General features: G+C 47.2%; 1 pseudogene; it reads left to right on the top strand.

Moving 5' to 3' along the window:
* Window positions 1-5,736: 5,736 nt before the first annotated feature.
* Window positions 5,737-6,561, top strand: LOC111754478 (neutrophil cationic peptide 2-like; annotated as a pseudogene).
* The last annotated feature ends 312 nt before the right edge of the window (window positions 6,562-6,873 follow it).

Raw genomic sequence — 6,873 nt, 5'->3', positions numbered from 1 at the left:
CAGGGTCACCTGCTACAGGAGCATCACTCTGGAGTAGTTGGGACTAAGAAAGAGTGAGAAGTTACCATGAAATATGCCAAAAAGCCCAGAAACTTATGTCTCTCAAACACAATGTGGTCTGTCTTACTGCTAAGAAACTAACCTAGCACATGAAAAATTGGATAAAAATGAAAAAAAGAAAAGAAAAGAAATGAGAAGCACATGCTTCCTGCTCCCCTCTAGAGTCTGCCCTCTTAGAGGTGCCTGTCCAGAGAGAGGACGCAGTGGCTCTGATTATGGAGCTGACACTGAACCCTGAATGGCTGAGTCCGTGACACACAGGCTGGAGGAGGCTAGGATGGGCTCAGAAGGGCCCAGAGGCCTGTGCTGACACCTGAGATTCTCACTGCTTCAGCCTGGCCTGAGAAGCAGTGAAAATCATGAAACAGCAGTGAGATGGTGACTCATCAATGTCCACTGCCGTGGGGACTCCAAAGCTGGTTCTTGCTCTCTGAATTACTGAGTCCTCTGTGCCCTGCTAATGCAGTCCTGTCTGGGCTCAGACACATCTTTGCTTGGTGCACAGACACCTGCTCTGTCCTGAACTCTGTCAGGCTGCCTGGCTCATTCCTTCCTTCTCTTTCTGCTTCTGTTCCCCAGTAAGGAACCACCATCAGGAGCCTCCAGAACCTCAACTCCACAGGGCTTGATGGTCCTCTCAACACTGACCTTTCAGTCTGCAAAACATCCTTAGCTCCATAGGCTATCTTGTTCATGTCTCCTTTGTCTGCTATTTGTCCCTCTTCTAGAGGAGGAGAGGTGGGACACTAAAAACCACCCTCTCTCTGCACCTCCAGTTTTTGGAGGTACTTTGGCTGGAAACAGGGTGGTAGAAAGAAGAACTGAAAGACTGGAGGCCCAGTGGGTGTCACCTGCAGCAAAGACAAAGGTATTTGTGGTGCAGGGAGGATCCCAGTGGGCCCCAGAGTTACTCTCTGGTAAGATATGTTGGGCAGAGCCAGAATCAGTCACCTTTGACTGGCCCTGCTGGAAGAGGAGGTCCTGGTATCTCTGTCCACAGGAGAGGGCAGCACAGCCACCTGAGCCAGGGGACACCTACCGCCCTTCAGAGGAGGTGGCACTGCAGGGTTTGAGATACACGATCAGTTTCCTGTTCTCTGTCCTTTCCCTGGTCATTGTGCTCAGTGGCTGTAGCACATGCACCACTGCTGGTCTGTGGACCTGTGTAGCAGGGGACTTGATGAGAACCCTCATGCTGGCTGCTCTTTCTCTATGACATGCTCTCCCTGGTGAAATCTTTCACTCCCCACCAAGGTATTTGATTTAACACCTGCTGTGTGAACCTGGAAAACTTATTAATCACACAGCATCTAAGTTTCACCACCTGTAAGCCCATGTGGTTTACCTCACATGACAGTACATTCAGCTGCATGAATAACATAGGAAAGGCCTGACCCACAGCAGTGATGCCATTGGCCTGGGCTGGGACACCTCCCACTGAAAGCCACAGCTGAAGAAAATGCTCAGCTAATGTCACTTCCAACACAGGGTTCCCAGACCAGAGGGCAACTCTGTCAGTCAGCCAAGGTGCAGAAGACACTGTCCATCCTCTCAATCATACTCAGTGCTGCCTGTGCCATCTGCCTGTCACATGGCTGCAGCCTCAGACAGGGCCTGACTCTGAAGAATATAAGTCATGTAGGACAGAGGACACAGATCACATATTCCCAGAAGCACCCGTAGTGTCCCTGAATGTACTTGCAGAGAGAACTCATTGTCATAAGGCAAGGACACCAAGGACACCATGGACCACAGGAGGCCCAGTTTATAGGAGGAGGGGAAGAAAGGATCACAGAACTGGAAGAGTAGGATGCCTGCTAAGGAGAATCCCACATTTAACTCCTGGTGCACATTTCACAGGGGCCAGTCCACAGCTCAGTTCTCTGGGCTCTCCTTGGAGTCTGACATCTGCAGCTGGTCACAGTGTGGGGCGCATTACCCTAAACCATGGCCTGGTTTTGGGTTGGTGGGTGGCAATAAAGTTCCACACCCAAACATAGGCTGAGCCTGAGGGTGTGAGCCTCATATGCACAGAATGCACTCAGAGCTCTCCTAGGAAAGAGGACATGCACAGATCTTGACCTGAAAGTGCACGTAGACTTAAACATCCTCCACAGCTGAAGGAAATGCCTCTCTAGGTTCACCAGGCTCCCCAGGAGACCCACAGGATATTAGGACCCCATATGATGCTAATGGCAGCAGTCCTGCAGGAAAGCTCTGCAAGGGCCTCGTAGTTTGAGAGTAGTCACCAGAACCCACAGACTCAACTTCTTTGGGCATTAACTCCTTATGCAGCATACCACAGTGTAGGAGCTGCTCTATGGCAATGGTACTTCCTCAGACCACAGCAGCACAGGGCAGGAAGTCATTGAGGGAAAGAGCAGCCTCCTCAGAACTGGAGACACTAACGGATCTACCACTGACCACAAAGTCACGAGCAAACGACTTTCTCCTTGAGGCTTAAAAGGATATGGGCCTCCTTATACTCTGGATAGGATGTTGGGCTTCAATGTCCAATCTGGATTATTTGACTGAGCTCATGCATTTCCCTGCAGATGACTCCTTTGAATGGCATTTTTCTGAACCCAGCCTTTACTTTAAGTGGATCTTGAAGGGTTTTTCTTCATAATGCAACAAAACCACAAGGCCCAGGTCAGAGTGTGAAGTAGCCTATTTAATTTGCAAAACTTGTGATCTTGGATAAACCAAGTGTTACAACACCTATGACTTCTTTGATTTCCCAATAGTGTTGTTTGCCTCCTTCTCCTACTCGGGCATTGTCAATGCATTAGAGTGTGCTCTGCGTGCAAAGGTGCTGTCCTTTTCTGACATCTGATGTCACAACAAAGGGGTCTTCACATCTTCACCCACCAACAGTTCTTCCTTCATGCTCCATCATTTCCTTGGCACCTGCAGGAACCCCTCAAGCCTTAACACCCAAATCTATCACTTGAAACCAAGCAGCCCTAAACAACCTCACATGATCTAGACCTGTGCCAGATTCGTCAGAACCTTAATCTGCTGAGCTGGCTGCACTACCATAGCCATGACTCCAGGGAAATTATCATACCCACCAATTCCAGCACTACAACCTCCTAGAATAGGAGTTGAGACCCTTGTCTCTTCTTCAATCTAAGAGGGTATGTTCTATCTCTCATTTAGCTGCTTCAGTCCTTCAGAGGTGACACAGCCACCTTTCACAAAGATGCAGTGGTTCTCTGGACACTGCCCTTCAGAGAGATCCAAATTCATCAACATTCTAAGAGCTGTATTGATGTGCAAGCCAGCCCACCACTATCAGCTTAGGAACTTACATACAGGTGCACATTTTCTCAGGAGGGCTATGTTTACTTCTCCTCTCCACGAAGGTGGTGTCATTTATGTAACCAGAAAGAGCAGGATGCTGGAGAAGGACACAGAATTCTTGTTTGCCTATGTACAGGTGCATTAGAATTCCATATCCAATAAACCCAAAAGGTCCATGTGAAATACATCCTGAAAAATCCCAAGTATACTTTGCTCATACTGGTCTCGCTGAGTGGACGTCAGTGCAGAAGCCTGACTGCAGTGGGTTTAGGTAGAGTTCTGGGCACACATCACCAGGAGAAATAGCCTAAGGTCACTTTTCTCATTGTGAGCAACCTGAGGGAGGGACATACAGGAGATGTTCCTTCTCTGCCGACACCCTTAGGTGTGCTTTGTCCGCATGTTGCCAGGCAATCCCGCAGCAATGACCTATCCACAGGCCAGCCCTGGAGATCTGTGCCAGTTACACTTTCCCAGCGAGTCTCCAGCACCATCGCCCAGATACCCACATAGGAGGACATAGGAGGACATCTCTCACTTGGGTTTTGAAATTTGTACTCTGCTCAGTGGTTACTATGTGCTTTCATGGTTGGATCCAAGTATTGAGGCTGCTAATGGAGACCTGGATCTACTCCCAACCCTGTAGATCAATTGGGATTTCTGTCCCAGTCACCGAAGAAAACATGAACTGTGACATGCAGGGGAGAATCTCTGGCTGAATTGTCACTGTTCACGTCTCCATTTACACAGCCTTTGCCAGGGTTCTCAGCCTGGCATTTACTCAGCACCAAAGGCTCCATTGTATTGGAAGGGAGGAAGACACAAGCATGGACAACTCCCGAGGACAGGAAGTCCTCCTGGGGTGGCATCTCAGGGCTCAAATCCACTCTGTATTGCCCAGGCACCCCTACCCCACTGTGGCTTCAACTATGCAACAGAAAATAAGCCAGGAAAACCCCCTAGAATTATGACACCCTTTCAAGTGTCCCTTAAATAGGACAAGTCTTTCCTGCCATGCTATGGGTCCTGTCACTTCTTGAGACCAGGGATAGAAGACTGTTATACATCCACCTCCGCCTGCCCAGCTTCAGTCCAGAACTGTAAGTACTGCAAACAGCTTATGCATTCCCACTGTGCTTGTGTCCTGCAAGCCCGCTTCTGTGTGATCCCTAACAGGAAACTGCCCCACAGAGCACTGGTGCTGGGTTCTTTTGGAGGGACTCTTGTGGCCACGGAGGAGTGTCATGCCCTGTTAAGGACATGAGAAATGTGAAGGTTCTTATCAAAGCACAGGTATCCTTCGCTTCTAATTCAGCAAAATCCACAATGGCTCCTTAAAAAATTTTGTCATTTTAGCAATGTCTATTCGTGTCTTTTAATCAATGTGTTTCTTAATTGCCAATGAATTGTTAGATTCTCAAATATGCTGGGTAGCACTTGAAAACTTACCATTTATTGATTTTTGTCAGTCTATTACAAGGTCTACACTACAAGTTTCTAATCTGATGGGATCACACTTGTCTGTTTTGTTTAATGGCTTGGCATGCTGGTGTCCTATGCAAGAAATCACTGCTAAGATCTATGTCCCCAATTTCATCTCTTTTTTTCCTTTAAGAATTTAATATACCTTCCAAGGTTATGTTTAGGTCAGTAAAGCATTTGGGTTCAGGCCCACCTCCAGTTGCACACATGCACCTAATCATCAGCCTGTGCGCTAAGCCTTTACACAGCCTGTGTCAGCCTGTACACAGAGTTAAACTGTTACCCATATCATGGAAAAATTGGAAAATATAAGCAATGCAGTGTGCTAGATCAACTCTCTGCTTAGGGTAAGACAGTGAATCTTGTGCATCAGCTGACAATGTTATGGAGATTCCACACTTGATGCTGAAGGGCTCTGCTCAACCATTAGCCCCCAAACCCTTTCCATGGGAGTCCAAATACACAGCCCTAGGAAGAGATACCTGTCTTCAGTACTAGAACACAGAGCTGATCAAGCGGCTACTTCCTCCCAGTAACAGGGTTCATACTAAAAACAGATTCATTCACACACAGTGAATGAAATCAATATTTTCTTTTCGGCTTTAATATGAAAAGTAACTATTCAATCCAGAGGGGAGTGAAAAATATACAAAAAGAGTACAGGCTTCAGTATCACTATTGATCTGCACTGAGAGAGATTGCGAAGATAGGAAAGGCCATGTGGAAGCCATGAAACATGGAAAATCCAGGAGACGCTAGAGCAGCCCTCACTAAGACCATCACATATAGCACCCTTTCCCTCACTGTGACTTCTGACGCAGCATCCTTCACAAAGGACAGTAAATACGGGCTGACTACTCCTCTCCACGCTCCAGGTGACTCCCAATCATGAGGTCCTTTACCCTTTTCACTGCCTGTTTCTTGCTGGCCTTACTGGCCCTGGCTGAGTCTCGCCCAAAAGGAATTGACCAGGCTAATGCAGGGTGAGGAAGAGGACCGCATTGCTGTCATCTCCTTTGCAGAGGAAAGCACCAGTCTTCAAAAAGCAGGTAAGAGAAGGGGCACAGACATGGGGCTCAAGTGAGAGGTTGGGAGATGGGCTTTAGAATTAGGTTTACATATCAATGACTGACTAAGTGTGTTTACTGGGATTTTCTCATTAAGAGCTCAATGAGTTCACAAAACGTTCTTCAAGAAAGATTGATTCCTTGGCATTTTGTGAAGATTATTGGAGTCAATACAAGAAGAGCCCTGCAAACTAGATCTATCCAGATCTGAATGTGGACTTAGCTATAGGGAGAATATTTTCTTCTGTCTATTGGGAGGATCTTTAGTAACTGAACATGAGTGTGAGGATTTGTTCTCATCAATATCCTGTAGGAGAGGAGCAGGAGCAAGTGGAGCTAACATGAGATGGATCTGTCATCTCGGGTCTCATTACCACGAAGAATCCTGCATGTTTATCCCTGTGTCTGTGGCTCTTCATTCAGTTCTCCTAAGTGCATTAAGCCACGGACACCACCCCAACAGCAGGTAGCTGCCAGGACATGTTTACCATCAGGGCTGCCCAGGATTTCAGCCCTGCTGCTCTCTCTGTCCCCAGGTGCAGGTGCAGGCTGGCTCTGTGTTTGCAGAAGAGGAGCCTGCCATTTTCCAGAACGCAGGCTGGGAACCTGCACCTACCAGAATTGAACCTACACATTCTGCTGCTAAGCATTCAGAATAAAAAAAAAATTATATTTTGCTTTGAGGCCTAGATGAGAATTGCTGCTTTCTCTGAGCTATGTTTTCCACTGTTTCCTTTCTCTTACATAAATTGCTGTGGAATTGCTCTGTGTTGCTATCTTTGAATTTTCCTCTGGAGATTTCTGAGGATTCAGGTACGAAACTAACACAACCTTAAATGACACGCTTCCACACCAAATCTTGGCAGCAATTACTAGGACTTTTAACAGTGACCTCAGAATTCAGGAACCAAGGGAGAAATAGATCTGAAGTAAGGCTGCATACCTCTGGAGCAGTAAC

Source organism: Cavia porcellus, unplaced genomic scaffold, assembly GCF_034190915.1.
Source record: "Cavia porcellus strain 051 isolate PalLab524CR breed Dunkin Hartley unplaced genomic scaffold, mCavPor4.1 scaffold_24, whole genome shotgun sequence".
Classification (NCBI taxonomy): Eukaryota; Metazoa; Chordata; class Mammalia; order Rodentia; family Caviidae; genus Cavia; species Cavia porcellus.
The sequence above is the reverse complement of the archived record's forward strand: the minus strand, read 5'-3'. Positions and strand labels throughout refer to the sequence as shown.